This window comes from Leptinotarsa decemlineata, unplaced genomic scaffold (genome assembly GCF_025532065.1).
Source record: "Leptinotarsa decemlineata unplaced genomic scaffold, Ldec_3_MD MMD2_tig00002974_RagTag_RagTag, whole genome shotgun sequence".
NCBI lineage: Eukaryota > Metazoa > Arthropoda > Insecta > Coleoptera > Chrysomelidae > Leptinotarsa > Leptinotarsa decemlineata.
In genome coordinates this window covers 5,392,539-5,411,271 of record NW_027412578.1, presented here as the reverse complement: position 1 = coordinate 5,411,271, position 18,733 = coordinate 5,392,539, and the positions used below count along the sequence as shown (strand labels likewise).

The following is an 18,733-nucleotide window of genomic DNA, read 5'->3' as shown; positions in this document are numbered from 1 at the left end:
GGAAAAACTCAATCGATAAACATGGAGAGTGAAGAGCTCTTCTTATTGTATATCAATCACTCATTGAAAAAAAAACAAGAATCCAGTTTATTGCTCTGCTGACGACAGCACACTTATCTCGTCATGCCATTTGGATTCCAGGACATCTACATCGGATGCACATGTTCACCGGCAGCAGAAGATTGCATATCTCAATGAGGATCTAGATGTGGTTTTGAATTGGTGTAAAAGTAACCAGGTTAAATTCAATGCCAGGAAAACCCAAGAATCGGTTTTCTCCAAAAAAGATAAATGTCCCTGAACCGGATATGATAATCTCAGCTTCGATAAGTTTCTTGGGGGTTGAAATGAACAGCAATATGTCTTGGCACAAGTTTGTTGATGGATTTCCAAAGGCTGCTCCTCAAAAGCTTGGAACACTGTTCCGAACCAGAAAACTGTACACACTTCAACAACTTTTCATGCTTCTTAAAGCTCAGACTAGACCTTCATTGGAGTATTATTCTCATGTATGGAGCTCCGCCCCTAAGCATACCCCCAAGCCGCAGGACTCCTTCCTGAGAAGAGCTATCCGCCTGATCATTTTCAAGTGATCAACTTCGAAAGGAATATGTTCACTTGGTGATTTGAAATACGTATCGAGGTTATACGTATAATGAGTTTGTATTAGGATAAAATTCCAGTAATATTCATTACTACACCAAAGGTTACAAACAGTGCATTGAAAGTTTCTGAATGCAGGTGGTCCTAATTATGTTTATGGTATGTATTCCATAGCTTTTTGTTTCGAGGATCACATACAATTTTTGAAGTTTGAAGTTTTTTTTTTCAGTGTTTCTGAATAAATGCTATCTGGTCACACTAAAAGTTTCAAACCAGATTGATGATGTTCCATGCCTTGGGACACCTTCCAAATAGCGTCATACAGGACGGTGCTAGTTCAATTTCATCTGCTTCTGAAAAAACATTTCACTGAAGTCGTTCCAGAAAGTTAATGAGATTAATTTTGAATTGTATCATTATGTTGGAAGAGTGTCACTTCCCTTACCAACTGAGCAAGAGCCAATGGCAGCAAAACTCCACTATATCGAGAGTGTTCAAACAATCAAATGTATATTTTCTACTTTTTTATTTCTCTTCGGGTACATTCACCATGTTCATGTTTCAAGCAGCAGCTAAAGAGAGACAGAAAACGGTCCATCATTCAGTGATCAAAGTCGAAGTTTGCAACAGTTTGTCGTAGGGAATCTTGATTGATTTTCAATATTCGTAGTTTGAGTTCCCTGTAAATCCCATACATGACTTGTTCATAAGAAGGAATTGTTGTTTCCACTTTCCAATAGATACTATTTGAAATGCAAATAATGATAATAATGAAGTGTCCATCACACTTTGAGTCAAAGAGTGCTGTTGACCACCAAGTAGCATTGCCTTAATAGAATAGGAAGGCTAGTAGCAACCATAAGGTTACTAATGAGGCAAGAAGAAAGTATCAATGAATACCTTATGTTTCGATAAAAATATTGCTTATTTCAATGACCACCACGTATCGTGGATAATCTGCCGACTGCTCATCAGATTGAATCCTTCTGGAAGAATATTTCTGAACATCCGCAGTCAGACAACTCTCCATTCCTAGTGAAGTTCGAAGCCAGAGAGCTTCTACAGGCTCTGTATATTAAACTGACCACCTAGATAATCTCGAATGATTTGCGAAGAGTCTTTGTTCTTCTGGAAACTTTGCTGCTCCTAGCCCAGATAAGCTATTTGGTGGCAAGTATCAACACAAGCATTGACAGATCTTGTCGAGGAGAAACAAAGTCGCTGCTACAAATATGATTATTTTTCCGATCTTACTCTAACCCTTAAAGTCAAGAAGCGTTACATCAACACGACATAAAGACCCAAGAAGACAGGTGATGAACTTTGGAGTTTAGAGTGTGACGTTACACCAGAATTTGCTTTTTCTTCGGATGATACTGAATTTGTTGTGGAGAATGGGTTGTTTCGAATTAATTGAGACTCGTCAGTCCTCACTCCCAGGCAAGTACAAGTTACTAAGCCTGATGTAGTCCTCCTTGGCCATCAAAGTGAGACAAAATTCGTCGTGGAGTTTTCCCTCCGATTGAAGCGAGTATCAGTCGAAAATTGAAGGAAAAGCAGATGAAATTTCAAGATTCGACCCAGAACACTCTATTCAAATAGTTGTTCTGATTATAGAAGTCTCAGGTGAATTTATGTCTTCACTACTGTCTGATCTTAAGACCAGACGGGCTGGCCTCAAGACATCAGAAATCTCAGACGGCTGGATCACTACGTCTCCTCAATGCACAAGATGGTCATGTGGAAAGTGGTTATTGATTGATGAATCAGCTGAAGCTTTGGGTCCAGGGCCTGACCAACAACCACTTTTTAGGTTGAAAATGATAATGGTAGAAAATATGATAAACTTTCAAAGGGCATATTGAAAATTTCTAATTCGCAGTTAATCTCCATGATAAAATTTGCTCTGATAAAGAATTCATGGTATCGTCACCTGTAAATTAACAAATTTGTTATCCTTTATGTGGTCGAAATATAATTCGAAATGCCAATGGGGATAATCAAACAAATTTCAATTACCAATTCGTTGAAGGGTACATTCGAATAAATGAATCCATTACCGTGAAGTCCTTTTAGCGCTACCGTCAGTTAGGATTAACAATTGCTGAAAACAATAACGGTCTGGTAGGTTGCACATGGATTTATACAGATTTATGGGATAATGAATATTAACTGTGGATCGGAAACGTTCAGTGGAAAAAGTACAAAACACAGGTATTAATGAATGTTTACAAGATTTCTAATTGGAGGGATATTATGGTATCGTCGGCGCTTAGTCCTCAGAACGATGATTGCCGTAAAGCCGCATTTGAAATGTTGTTATTGGTATTCTTTCGAGAAGATTTTATCTCTATAGTAATAGTATCGACATTAAATTTTTTTTCATGTAGGCAAATGACGAAGGTTGAATAAATTCATTCGATTGAATCATAAATCTCCAAAGTTTTTTCATTTTGATTTTTAGTCTGCAGCTTTATCTGGATGAAATGAGTGGTACTAGTTTACATAAAAAGAAAGCATGCCAATTTCTCGTCGAAGTGATTTGAAATATTCAGAATGTGTAGGTTAGTTTACGTCATATCATTGTTTTTCAACTAAATGAGTTAAAGTCATTTATATTTCACCTCAAAGATATGTTATTTTTGAGTTTTGCACTGAAAATTATTTTTATTTAGATGAAAATTGTTGTCGGAAAATTCAATGACTGTGTGTTTGGGCAGAATTTTGATATCTACAGTGTCATCTCCAAAGTATGCACCATATGGAAAACTTATTTATTAAGGGCTTTTCGACAAGAAGTTATTCCTGATAAAAGTTTGTGCATCCCCTAAAACTGAACATGCACCAACAAAATACAGTACAACACACGTAATATACGAGGAACCTTCAAATATTTGATTTTGTGACGAGAGTAAAGTACTGTTATTTTGAAAAATTTCGGGAAATGTTATGTAGATAAGTTGTTCATCATTGAAAAATACATCTAGATTTGAAGTCATGGCCATCCAAGTGGATTTTTATTTTTTACCCATTATTTTTAAATGGAGACTACAAAAAACAATTTTTTGGTCAAACGGTAAATAAACAGCATCCTGTATACGACGGTCCATTTTAAAAGCGTGTAATACTACAAATTACACAACTGTCGTGTTAACCACGGTCAATTTTTTTGAAAAGTAAATTGAATTTCAAAGTTTTTGGTGTAAACTTATTTTTATTTTTTGTTATCACCAAAAATTACTCAAAATTATACAGTATTGTAACAAAAACTTGATATTCAATAATATCAAATCACAAAACATCAAAATAAAATAGGTATTTCTGAACAAACTCAATTGAATTCCTGGAGATTTTCATGTCCAAAATAAGTGTTTTAAGTTGAATCTCCAGAAAATCAATGAGTTTCTTCCGAAATGCCTATTTTATTTTAATGTTTTGTGATTTGATATTATCGAATATTAAGTTCTTGTTACAATACTGTATAATTTTGAGTAATTTTCAGTGTTAACAAAAAATAAAAATAACTTTGCAGCAAAAACTTTGAAAATTAATTTACTTTTCAAAACAATTGACCGTGGTTAACACCATAGTTGCGTAATTTGTAATATTACAGGTTTTTAAAATGAACCGTCGTATACTGTCTATATATCGTTTTAGCAAAATTTATTTTCGTAGTCCCCATTGAACAACTTTTTCAAATAACATTTTCCGAAATTTTTCAAAATAAGAGTACTCTACTCCTGTCACAAAATCAAATATTTAAAGGCTCCTCGTATATTATGTGTGTTGTACTGTATTTTGTTGGTGCATGTTCAGTTTTAGGGGATGCACAAACTTTTATCAAGAATAACTTTTTGTCGAAAAACCCTTAATAAATAAGTTTCGCATATGGTGCATACTTTGGGGATGACACTGTATATGATCTTTGATGTACGAGGAAATATTGATACAATTGATCTAATTAGTAGTAATCACTTTTTGCAGGTAGGAATAGATTATTTATATTCGAGTAATTTTGATTTTTTTGGTGAAAATTTTGTTTGAGTAGGAAGAATAACAAGATGTAATGCGATCCTATAATAAAAGTTATCTAACAGTGTTTTTAGATATTGGTCATCGATTTGTCTCCACCTTCAGCTGTAAGGGTGACTTCAGTACGTGAAGAGTTGTCAAAAGGCTCAAATATATCCCCGAGAACAATATATTGATTAAGTTCTTGATCACCCTTGTTAGTTTTCGTAGAGGAGATCGTCAATGACCAGAAGGGTGGTCGCCGACAAAGAGAAGTGTCAAAAGGACCATTATGCGCCCCTGAGAAGTTGAGAGTACAATGGAATGACGTGGTTTTGCTAAAAGAACGCATTTTCCGAATTTTACGAAAAACAACGAAAAAAAATTCATAAGAAATGTTGATCAATTACGTATTTTATTTTTCTACTCTGTTCATAAATACGATAATTATTCAAATTACAATCTTGAAAATCGTTGTCGACTCAAAAATCAGCTCATTTAGTCGTTCATTACAAGTAAAATGAAACAAAGTTAGCGATTATATTAACAAATTGCGATCCCAAAGATCAAATTGTTTTTCAATCAACCACCACAACACACCGTCACAACAAACCAAATATTACGTTGTCGAGGCGTGACTAGGCTGGCCTCCATCGGACCACTTGCGCCCTTTTAGTAAAACCACCCTGTCTGATCGTCAAAACACACACCCCAAAGGGGTTACCTATTATATTAGGGCAGGTCTTTGACCCCTTCTGGTCATTGACAATCTACACTAACAGGGTTGCTTGAAAAGTTATATCATTCCATTGTATTTCCACTTCTCAGTGGTGTATTACCTTTCTGGTCATTGACGATCTCCTCTACAAGAATTAACAGAACTTACGTAAATCCATCGTTCTCGGATATACATTTGAGCCTTTTTGCCAACACTTCACGTAGCGACGTCACCCCTACAGCTAGGGGTGGAGAGAACCGAATGACCATATCTAGAAACGCTGATAGATAACTACTCGTATTGTACATAAGTCTGATTACTAGGATGAAATCCTAAAACTTATTTATGTATTGGTATTTATTATATTGGTGTCAGCTGCAAGAAACTCTTCGTAGTTACCGAGATAAACCCTTTGATACCCTTCTGAAAGTATAATTGTCAATATACTCGTTATCATGTGACCGTATAGAGAATATTTCTTAACTTACAAACAAACAGTACAAATTTTCAAAAAGTGATTCGTCAGGTCATTTCGAGAATAAAAGTCTCCATGAACATATGTTTGGAGTTGCTTCATTCCTGCTATACAGGGCGTTGAAGTTGAAAAAAAAAACAGTATACATAAAATTTCATAAATATCACTGATTTGATTTGGTTATTTGCAGTAATAAGGCTTTTGGTCAGATCTGACTAGATTGAAATTATCAGGTCCCTCAGTGGGTACATGAAACTTCATAAATATCCAGGATTTGATTTGGTTATTTGAAGTAATAAGGCTTCAATTCAGATCTGACTAGATTGGAATTATCAGGTCTCTCAGTGGGTACCGAAGTCAATAATATTGAGGGAAAAAGACACCATCAGTGTTTTAGCTCATCAGCATCAACTGTCTTAATTGCTGAATTGGACGTGCAAGACCTCAAAATGGGCCAGCTATCAGTCCTGATACGAATCCGCTAGATGTCTATGTATGTGTCATGTGAAGGTTTTTGTTTATGAAACTCCTGTACTGCTATTAATTTCCAATTTGTACAACAGTTTGTTGAGTTATGCACGTAACTTGATGGAAATTTTTTTTTTTCATTCTTTCAATTTCAATCAATCTTTTGATTTATAGAGGATGAAGACAAAGCCTAGCCATTGAATGAAAAAATGACTATTATTGCTTCATGCCGCATTGCAAGTATCAGAATATGTTGCAATATAGAAGATGTTTCATTTGAAATAAACAGATTGGCATGGATTTTGAATATAGGGGAATTATACCATACGAGGTACTGGTAATTCTTGTTCAATACTTTCCATTCCTTTACAATTCGTGAGAAGGAAATATCAAAAGCAGATAGTTGATGGTTCACAGATGGATCAAAATAACCTTCCGGTTCTGGTGCAGGTGTTTTCAGTCGCAGACCCAGAACAGAGGTATCAACCTGCCTAGGAACTTTAACAGATTGTCTCTGGTCTGGATTCCTGGCCATACTGGCCTGGAGGGAATGACGCTGCTGACGCTTGAAAAGGAGGGTGCTACAAGCAGCTTCATCGGACCAGAACCTGTCATTGGCATCACTTTAGGCTTTGCCAAACAAAGATTGAATACCTGAATGAAGATTTATGGACTTCTGATAAGAACAGATACTACACTTTGATCTTAGCCAAGGGCCGAGAAGCGACACCGTGTTACTTCAGGGCTAGCACTAGAGTGCCACCAAGATTTAGCCAAAGCCTCGGTAGATAATAACATTATCCTGAGGTGGGTTAAAGGGCACGACAGGAGTAAAGGTAATCGCATTGCCGACTCTTTAGCCAAGGAAGCGGCTGGACTAAGAATTTTAGGACCCAGTGGCACCCACGGCCTGATGACTTCGACAATTGTGGAACTAGTCAAATGTTGCACCCATGCTCAATCTTTAAAGAGATGGGATGAAATCAAAGGATGTAATCTTGCCAGGATCACCTTGGGCGACCCTGGGAAGCTGGCGCCGAAGAAATATCTGGCGATGACCAGGAAAAATCTACGCCTTACAGTAGGATTTCTGACTGGCCACTGTCAGCTAAGGAAACACCTACATAATATGGGGCTAGTGGACACACCTCTATGCAGGATGTGTGAACAGGAAGATGAGACTGTCAGGCATGTCCTGTGCGAGTGCCCGGAGTTATCGTCAATAAGAGAGTGTGTGTTCGGCGAGTCTTGGTCTACACCTGCCGATATAAACCACCTGCCGACCTGTCCACCTTCCTGGAAAGGACAGGATGGACGACGACCTAGGAGGACAACTCCTCGGGAGGATGTACAATGGGTCACATGTGGCCTAAGTGCGTGGACTTACACTCACCCTCCCTACTCTACAGATACAGATTATGGACTTCTGGCAGAATCTTTCAGGATTGGCTCACTCCAAGGCGTTTATTCACCCTTCGAAGCAGCTTGATACCAAACCGTTGTTGAACTACAGTAGGGATGAACTACGATGTGTAACAGGCTTTCTTATAGATCACTGTTATTTGAATCATCATATGCAGTGACTCGGACTGTCAGAAGACAGGTTTTAAGAGTTCGGCAGAGCCGTACTCTTACCATCTGATCTGAAAGATCACTCACCATTCAAACTAAGCTTCGTTAAGAATCTGGGTTCATTTGGTCGAGTGTGAATAGGTGTGAGCCACAATAAACCCTTGCGGGTTGCGGTGGAGGGTCGAATATACCCACTCACTTTGGACCTTACCTTTATAATTTGACACAAGAGATTCTGGACATAATTATAAAACTATCAGTTGTCACAGTTATGATCCACTTTTTACGTTGATGATACATTCAAGAAATGAAACTTCAATATTTTAGTAATCAGTTTCAATCTTCTTCCGGAGTTATTCAAATGAATGTTCTCGGAATATTTTAAGGTATTCAAATGAAGGAGTTCTATTTTGAGCGGAGAAGACAAAGAACCTGCAATGAAATGTAAATAATGAATTTCTTTCTTGAAGATTTAGTTTCTCTGCAAACTCTCGGAGGGTATTTAAATCGGTCAGACAACAGGTAGTTTCATCGATTATCCCAAAAGCCTAGAGCAAGTTATTTGAAAGAAAGCTATAGTATTCAAACGATGCGAGGAAGATCGGCTATAAGAATTGATTCTCAATGAAATGCACCTGATGACGGTATTTATTGGTTTTTCCGTTGAATGTCGATATTTTTCATTGCTGACTTAATTGTCTGGATAACTTGTGACACATGTAGAAGTAGCGAAGTCGTAGAAGAGCGGATTATCGAGACCCTTTCGTAAAGTATTGAGGTCATTCCTTGGTTACATAAATATGAACAGTTTACATATCGCTTTGAAATACCGCAAAAACAGTTGGAAATGGAAAGTGTGAAATATTTTCAATTAAGTATTTGTTTTGAATAATTCACAAATACACAATTTATCTGATTTAGACCCCCCTCAATATAATGGGGATGTTGAACTATACAGAGTGTATCAGCCAAATGGGAAAACGTTCCTAATAAATGAACAGGGACATGTTTGAAAAATAATCGAATACACAGATTGATCTTCTGAATTGCGCATTTTTTGAAAATTTATAAATGTTTGCCGTGTGTCAATAACAAAGATATACTTTATTATTTCTTTATCATTTTGAACATTCTATGCTTCCTACTGTTTGGGGTATATAACCTTCTACAAATAAAAAAAAAACTATATACTAAAAAAAACAGTGGAAAGTATTGAATCCTCTACAAAAAATGTCTTTCAAAAGTGTTTAAATTTTTGGATTCTTCAAAACATTCTAGACATTTTTGCAAGCTTGAACATAAGATCAACACAACAACGTTAGTTATTAGCAATTGATCGGTTATTCGAACATTACAAAAAAAAACGATTTCCATATACTCGTACTTTCGTGAGAAAATGATGACATTGTTTGATAAAAGTGTGACCAATTATAACATGTTTTGTTTTCCGATATATACGCCTGCATTTATTAAGAATCGATTTTTTCCATTTGGCTGTCTAGAAGGTGGGTCGAATATTGTGATTCTCACTGAAATATGAAATATACCAAAGTTGATGCGTACTATATTCCATTGGGTCATAGCAAAGTTATCAAAAAAAATTATAAGCTAATTACTGTTCCCTCTAGTACAAAAAAAACTTTTTTCTCCAGAAATGGTCAAAAATAGCCTTACTAAATATCAGCATTCCATTAAGAACACCCTGTATGATAATGCCGTGGAAAGCAAGAAAAGTATTTTCAAAAACACACTGTTTTGCCAATTCAGGATCAACACTTTCAGTGCTAGATGCTTTACAGTCGAGACAATGAAAGAATACACATGCGTCTTCAATAGAATGCGCGACAAAACCCGTAATCTTATATGTTATCCTTTTCTTTCACAAGTGGAAAAGAAAGAAAACGTTTGGGGTAATCAGGGAAAGCACTTGTTTGATTCGAAGAGAGATAGCTATACAAATGTGAGTCGTAGGCAATTCCTCAGGTTTTGAGACCAATTGGATTTCTATTGTGTGATAGTGTATATTGTTAACATTTTGTTTATTGAAAACATTCGACAGTGTCGATGAGTAAATTTTATATCGAATTTATAAAGTTTGACCAAAGAAGGAAAATGACTATCTATTCTAGTCTTTTTCAAAATGGAAAGATAACGCCCCCTTGTGGGTGCTGGAGGCCTCTAGGGGGCCTATAAAGAGAAACCATATATAATACACGGGAAAAATTTTGTGATGAGAAAGAAATTCCACTGAAGAATATCATAAGCTGCTACGCATGGCGCTCTAGCTATGACAGGACGTCACAAAGGCTTCATAGTGTACTTGAAAAATAAAATTCCAGATGTGCTCGCTGTACATTGCGTCATTCATAGGCAACATTTGATTGCGAAAAATTTGAGTGAGCGCCTCTCTCAATCACTGCAATATATCATCAAATCAGTCAATAAAATCCGAAACAGCTCTTAGAATGACAGAGTATTTTATCAGCTTTGTGTTGCTAATGATGAAGATTTCAACTGATTGCTATTTCACACAGAAGTGCGTTGGTTATCAAGAGGTAACTGTCTGACTCGATTTTACAATCTATTCTACCAATAGAGTTCTCGGAAAACAAAGACAAAGAATTGCACGACAACCTCATCACTTCAATATAATGATATTGCGTACTTGACAGATCTGTATTAATTATACAATGAAGTCAATCTCCAACTTCAAGGTGACGACTTGAATTTGATTAAAACAAAAATGTCATTGCTGCTTTTGTTGCCAAATTTCTCTTATACAAGAATAACATCGGCAGACGTGAGTTTCGCAATTTCCCTAATTTTTCAGCAGTACCCTTCAACAACGACGACTTGCTTGTTTACTGCTAACATTTAGAGAACCTCCACAGTGATTTCGCAGAACTAATCCAGGACATTTTAAAATTGGAAATACTGGACTGGGTGTTGAATCCTTTTTCAAATGTCAAAACAGCAGGATGACCACAGCTGGTAGAAGAATTTAGAAGAACTCATAGAACTGATAACGAACGAGGAAATGAAAATAAAATTAAAAAATGGATACCAAGAATTTTGACTATAAAAGAGAAATCGGTTGCAGATTACCGAACGCGGTGATTTATGGCTGTTTTTGAGTAAATTCGAGCCTGATATTAACAAACTTGTTAAAAATCATTCATTCACATTAGATTAGTTTTGAAATTCAAATTGAAATGTTTGTTTTAATAACCTGAATAAAAGTTTTCCTAATATTACCAAAAGGTTTTTCACATTAGCCTCTACAGTAAGTCTGATTTTCACATGACACACATGTTTTAATTATTAAAATAATGACTGCGATTGTGATTCTTAAGATGTAGTAAAGTAAAAAAGTTTAGGGGGTGGTAGACGATATAAAAATAAATTTGAGAAACTCTGATCTATTCAAATTGTCAGAAATATGAAAACTGATGTTTCGCAGATTATAAAAGTGACAAAGAATTTTATGAAATAGGCCCAAAATCATAACATGGAATTTTCAGCAAAAGATTAAGTTCATCGGAGCAATAACGACACTATTTCGTTTTCATTACTTTGCCGACTTATATCAGAAGCACAAATTGATGGAGCAGGTGTAGGTATTGTTTCATTGTCTCGAGTGTATATTCAATTCATCTGTTTTTCAATAGCAATCTAACTCTAACACAGAATAAATCTATTCCGGCACGAATTTCCTGGAATGTTCAGAGGTTAACCGCTTTTTAATGGGTGTTTCGCTTGACGTTCAAATGAAATTGAACTGTGGAAAACTTGTCTGAAACACCCGCTTACGCGTCTGAAAGCTGTCGAAGTTGATTTATTGAAATAGAATATCACGTTTGGCAAACTTCGTTTTTCAACTTCTCTCCATTATCTTTGACCAACAAAATAAATTTTTTGTCAGTTAATAATCTGATCGTGAATTGCAGAGTTAACTTTGAAAGGTGTTCAACTATTGAATTCTTTCCTTGAGGATTTAGTTTGTTTGTCAACAATGGGAGCATTGAAATCGGTCCTCCAAAAGTAGTTTTATCGATAACCTCTCATACACAGCACTGAACATTCCCACATTTCTGCATTCAGTTGCAAGCTGACATTCATTTTTATGAACTTCTGTAAAAATTATGAATATTTTTAATTCAAATTCTGCATCCCAAAAACAGCTTTGTATAAATTAATTCAGAAAACAAATCGAACAGTATGCGCAGAAGGTATATTTTTTCACAAATAAACATTCTAGTAACTCCTAAACATATTTCATCTTTCAGAAAAATTCTGTTTCATTTTTTTTTCAATCTGCCTCTTTTATCTGCAGTTGAAGAATACTCATCTTGAGGTTTTCAGACAATGAAATTGGATGTGGTTCAAATTTTGATATTTGGAAATCAGAACCAACTTAAATATTATCTAACAAAATAATAAAAAAATTGACAGAACAATGACCACTGACAATCCGGACTCCGGCCGGAGTCTGGATTATCAGGCCGTGGCTGAATGGGACCTGAATTACCAAAAGTTTCGTCTTCTACTGCAGCAGACATCATTAGTGGTATGAGCGTTGATTATAAGGGTGAAGGTTATATTTCAAAGTCTCAGCGACAACTGAGTCAGGTACTTGATGTTCTTATCGACCACTGCTTTCCAGACCGGATTTTGTTATCTTTAATAAAGATATTTCAATCAGACACAAGGGGTGATTCGGTGACAGAAATGAACAATCAAATTTTCTGATGAAATATTCGATTCAGGCGTTATTATTATTATAAACCTTGTATTTCAAAAGTAGGTTCAATAATTAGTTTTGAAGATTTTTCAAAAATTTTTTGTACGAAGAGGTTGCTGGAGATACTCAATTTACATATGAAATTTATTTCAATTTATACGGAGGTTCAATATATATTTTTCTGAAAACGAACCTCCCTGCGAAATTTTGACATGCCCACCAAGCCTCAGATGTTGATATAAGGGTAACCAAGCTCTCATTATTGAGACTCGGAAAATCATTTCATTTCTACTGCGGCTTTTTACATTAAATATCAAATAGCTGATGAAAGAAGTAAAAACATATTTTCCCGCCAATTAAAATATTGTAAACATTCAGAATTTCATCACGGATGAAAAATCTCAGAACCGATTATTGTGTACTCTCCTCAAAAATTTCACCGGAAAATAGATGTTTGAAAAAAACGACGAAGGCACAAATCCCTGATATCATTGACTGTTTTGAAGTTCAATACAATCCTCATATACTTCAAAATTTTCACCTATTAACGAAACTAGATATTAAGGTCGTACAGAGTTATGTGAAAAGGCAAAACTTCATTGTATTTTTTACTGGGTAATATAGTATGACGCCACTGGGAAAGTGCTATTATTTATTTTTCCAAATGAAAAGGGATCTGGTGATACTCTAATGAGTTTCTCAATCATCTAACGCTTTGGGAAATCTTCATGCCGTTACTGAGTAATCAACAGTTTTATATTACTTTCAAAATAACAATAACTGAACTGAAAGTTTATTTTAAACTTACTGTAGTTTATCAAAGAATGTTACGCATCCTATTCATGGCAATCAAGTGTCTCGGGTAATTTCATAAGTCCTTTTTTAGAGCAAAACGCAAGCACTATAGAAAATCCTCAAGGCGCTCTTAGAGCGGTGCCTGTGCAAAAATAGTGATTCACATTGGATTTGAATGGCTGGAGATCAAATCCATTTGAAAAATGGATGGTATGTTAGGAGGCAGAGCTCCATACATGAGAACAATACTCCAAAGAAGCTCTGATTTGAGATTTACAAAGCATCACTAGTTGCTGAGTTGTGTACAGTTTTCTGATTCAGAACAATGTTTCAAGCTTTTGAGAAGCAGTCACCCAACAAACTTATCGAAGCGGAAAGCGGAATTGTCTGACCTGACATTATTATAGTCGGTTCGGGAACATTACTGTTTTAGGAGAAAACCGATGCCTGGGTTTTTGTGACATTGAATTGAACCTGGTTACTTGCACCAAAATTTGAAATTACTTCTAGATCCTCATCAAGATCTTATGATGCACTGTTTGAAATCTTTAGTGTAGTAATGAATATTACTGGAGTTTTTTCTCAACACCAAATCGTTATTTTTAACACCTCAACACGTGTTTCGATCACCAAGTGATCATCTTCAAGAGGATGATTAAACTAGAAACTAACGCGAAGCTAACGCTATTTATAGTATATAGATATACCATACAGGTGTACCACCCATACAGATATACCACCCTAAATTAATCTCACAATTTTGCCTTATCTTATGAATGACTAGAGAAAAATAATTTCAATAATAACGAAATCGATGAATTCGTTTCTCTTACTAATTTGTGTATGAAACAAAATCGGTTCCAGGTAGAAGGTTGCTTTTATGAACAACAGGAAGGAACGGCCATGGAAATCCCTTTTCCCCCTACCTAGCAGACCTGTTCATGAGCAGATTCGAAATGGAAATCAAAGAAAAGTCGAAGTATTTTCCTAGGATTTGGCTAAGGTATGTGGATGATATTTTCGCGATATTCGATACCAAAAAATCGAATATTGACGACTTTGTTTCCTTTTTAAATAATAGATGTCCATCAATAAAATTCACGTATGAGTTAGAAAATGAGGGACAACTACCATTTTTTGACGTTTTGGTAATAAGGAGCCAATATGGAAGGTTAGAATACGATATATTTAGAAGAGAAACAAGCACGTACAGGTATATTCCTGACAGTTCACATCACTGTGGACAACACAAAAGTGCTGGGTTGAATTTATCAGTGCATCGTCTTTTGACTATCCCTCTAACACATGAAACGTTCACAAAAGAAAGACGTACAGTACAGGATATTGCAGCCACTAACGGTTTCTCGAGGAGTATTGTAGATGACATAATAAGGAAGAAGAAGTTTAGGTTAAGAATGAACGAAATCTCGACTTTCAGAAAGGACAAAAACCAAGATAAATACATCTCAGTTCCATTCCACCAATATACGAAGAACTTTGGAAAGATTTTTAAGGAACCAGGTATGAAGGTGGTTTTTAAAACAAGTCATACACTACAGAGCCTTTTAGAAAGTCCAAAAGACAATGTCGAGAATTCGAAAAAGTATGGAATTTACAAAATTGAATGTAAGGACTGCGATGCAAAATATTATGGACAGACAAAAAGATCTATTAATGTAAGATATATGGAACACATAGCATACTTAAAATATGGAAGACCTAAAAATCAGCAGTCGCCCATCATATTTTGCAACAAAACCATTCCGTTCATTAAGATCAGTTAGACAAATTAACAACAACAGGCAACTAGATGCCTATGAGAGTGTAGAAATGGGTAAACATAATAATATTATGAATAACGATAACGGACCAATACCGGACTATATAGCTTGTTAAAATAATAGTGTTGGGTTTACTGATTACTACATAAGGACACATGCAAAAATAAATTTAGATAGGCAATATTGTGAAATTAAGTTTTTTTTATATAGCTGAAAATTGTTTTATATACAGCTATAACATTTGAACAGATATTGTAAAATGATAGATAAGGCAAAATTGTAAAATTAACTTAGGGTGGTATACCTGTATGGGTGGTACACCTGTATGGTTTACCTATATGGTATATCTAAATAGTATAAATAGCCTCAGATTTTTTGTGAGGATATGTAAAATCAAAAGTGTATATTACACAAATGCAGTACACTCTAAAAGTACGTGTAACATAAGGTTATGCACCTTATTTTTCTTATTTTCTGAAAATAGGCCTCGTAATTGCCAGGGGGGGAATGATGAACATTTCCAGTTTTTTGCAGAGAGTTTTGGATGAATTTTTTTTTAAGGAATTTGCATTATAATTGTTCGTTTGAAAGTAACAAATGAATAAAATAACCGCTGATAACTCAGGGACGGTTAGTCCGATTCCAAAATATGAATCAGTTCTGGATAGAATATCGAAAGATCTATAAAAAAAGGTATCACAAGATCATATTTCCATTCAGCGATATGAGATCCCTTTCCTCTCAGCGACAACTATCGTTTTTCTTATTTGAACGTACAAAAATGACGCATACTTGTCCGACCTCAATAACGTATCCTGTCTAAAAATCAATTGGTGTGGAATTTTTGAATTTGTACTATATTGAAAGCAAGAAATAGTCAATAATAGCCCCTTATTCCTCATTACACGTTTACGTGTAAAATGCGTCCGCTCCCACTTCTGACACCAATATTTCAACTCCGAAATGCCGCAAGCCCTTTACATTGGCGCACTTTCATTTGTTCGAAAGTATTCTATTTATTACTGCGCCGCCACGATCAATTGATCATCGCTCATTTTGCGGCAGAGAAGACGCTGTAATTATATTGTCCTCATCTATCAAGTGGAATCCCATAATACTTGTTTGAACTAATTACCGGCGAACTAGTTATTACACGACGGCAATTCTGGAGAATGTACAATTAATCGGTTCTGAATCGAAGGAACACATTTAGAGATGATTATTAATTAGTCTTCGATATGATTAGACCAGCGTGTGGTGAAGCAGCCGTTCTGAGGAATATTTCTGTCTTGTTTGAGGAACTGGTAGAACGTAGAAATTTTCTATGATATTTTCAGTTTCATTCGATATTATATTCTTTCATATTTATTCGTACTTCCAACAAAATATCCCAATATCGATAATGTATCGTCAATCAGTATCAGAACACGCAATTTGTTTTACATTATTCAGACGATCGTTCATTCAAAATTCAGTTTGTAATTCCGAAGACGGGATCGACAGGTATTGTATTTTTCATGAACACGCACTTCATGTTACCTCCATTCTCTCACCGAATAACTAATAATTGAAATAGGAAAATTTGGTCTCTAAAAATGTTTCAAATCAATTTTTAATCCTCTACCAGCTAGATTTTTTTTGTTGAAGAACTGTGACACTTATTTGGATTAACTGAAATCACCTCAGTGCAGACTTCTTCGAGACTGTAGGTTAGTTGAGTTATTCTATAACTCAACAGAGATGATGAACGCAGTTGCCAGAATAATTTTCTCCATATTGAGGTCATTGTTGATTTGGATCCTCAATATATATATATATATATATATATATATATATATATATATATATATATATATATATATATATACGTTCAACCCTTGTTAGCATGTGATGGCATCTACAGTGGATCAGATTTGATATGATTCAATAAATCAAATATGACTTTCAAATATTACGAAATGTCAAAAGATATGGGATGGAATCAAATAATGCAGTTTTTCCAGGATCATCCTAGGCGACCCTGGGAAGCTGGCGCCGAAGAAATATCTGGCGATGACCAGGAAAAACCTACACTTAACAGTAGGATTTTTGACTGGCCACTGTCAACTAAGAAAACACTTCCATATTACGGGGCTAGTGGACACGCCTCTATGCAGGATGTGTGAACAGAAAGATGAAACTCAGGCATGTCTAATGCGTGTCCGGAGTAATCGTCAATGAGAGAGTGTGTATTCGGCGAGTCTTGGCCTACACCTGCCGATATAAAGGAGATGTCTCCTAGTGACCTGTCCACGTTTCTGGAAAGGACAGGATGGATGATGACCTAGAAGGACAACTCTTCGGAAGGATGTACAATGGGCCACATGTGGCCTAAGTACTATGGACCTCACCATCCCTACTCTACCGATACAGATATTACGAAATAAAATTCACAATATAGAAACCAGAACCAGAAAGATTACGCAGACACACAAGAAACGGAATTATAGAATAACAACCATGATATCCCGGAGTATTTTGACATGGGAAAAAGACTACGGCATCGACACCAACATGCATACAGGGCAGGTATATCAGGTCAAGAAAAAAACACAATATGCCTACAGAACAAGAGAGTACTAGTAACTTTTTCGAATATGGAGGGCACATTTGATGATATGTCCTCAGAAATGATAATCCAAGGGTCGAGGGGGCGAAATATTGCAGGCTACAGACGGATAGACTCCATTCTTAGAGGAGGATTGGTATACATGACTATTATGCAGAAAACAGTACAGGCATGGATAGCAGGGGGAATCCGCAGCGTTAGTCTTGTATTCCAACTTTCAGGGAACTTCGTAATAGATGGTCTTCGTATGGTCTTCTGGACCATAATCAATATTTGTCACATGACTAAGTCAACCTAACTAAGGTTCTGAACATTTGAACAAGATGAACGGAAAGACATGTGGGCATTGATCATAAACCATGGTAGTGGAACCTATGATAACACATTGGAAGATAAATATCAAACAAACCACCGCTATTGACGAACTGATCAGGATGACGAGACTGTGTACGGGAGAGGTAAAAGTGGGATGACCAATTCATCCTGAAACATGTTTCAAGCTTCCAGCGATGAGGCATATAGAAATTTTGGAGTATTTGGAGGAAAGAAAACCAAGCAACGCCTCATATGTTACCGAAGTAAATTTTCCACTCAAATTTCTCAGTTGAAATCCCAAACCATGAAGAATAGATGACGAATTATTCCAAAAACATGTCTGGCTGAAACCTCCTTGGTATATAGACGGGTTGAAAATTGAACATGGGACGGAATTTGGAAATCAATGTGCATGACTGGTATGGGAATTGATATACTGAATTAACTGTTCGATACAAATATATATTGATTCAAAATGGAATAAGATGAAACAGAAACTTGATGAATGAGAAAGACACTGACTTTCAAATCTACACATGGGTCATGAACAAGTTTTGGGGTTACCGTACCAGCTCTGACTGGGATCAGATCGGAAAACGGGTCAGGGAGATCAGCTACGAATCATTCCCTGCAGAACAAGAAATTG

General features: G+C 35.9%; 1 protein-coding gene and 1 pseudogene across 11 annotated transcripts in view; both read right to left on the bottom strand.

The window, feature by feature from the left end:
- The window catches only part of unc-13, a 477,247-nt gene that overhangs the window by 131,603 nt on the left and 326,911 nt on the right, over window positions 1-18,733 (bottom strand). The gene's annotated exons all lie outside the window — the stretch shown is intronic.
- Window positions 6,901-7,003, bottom strand: LOC141483153 (U2 spliceosomal RNA; annotated as a pseudogene).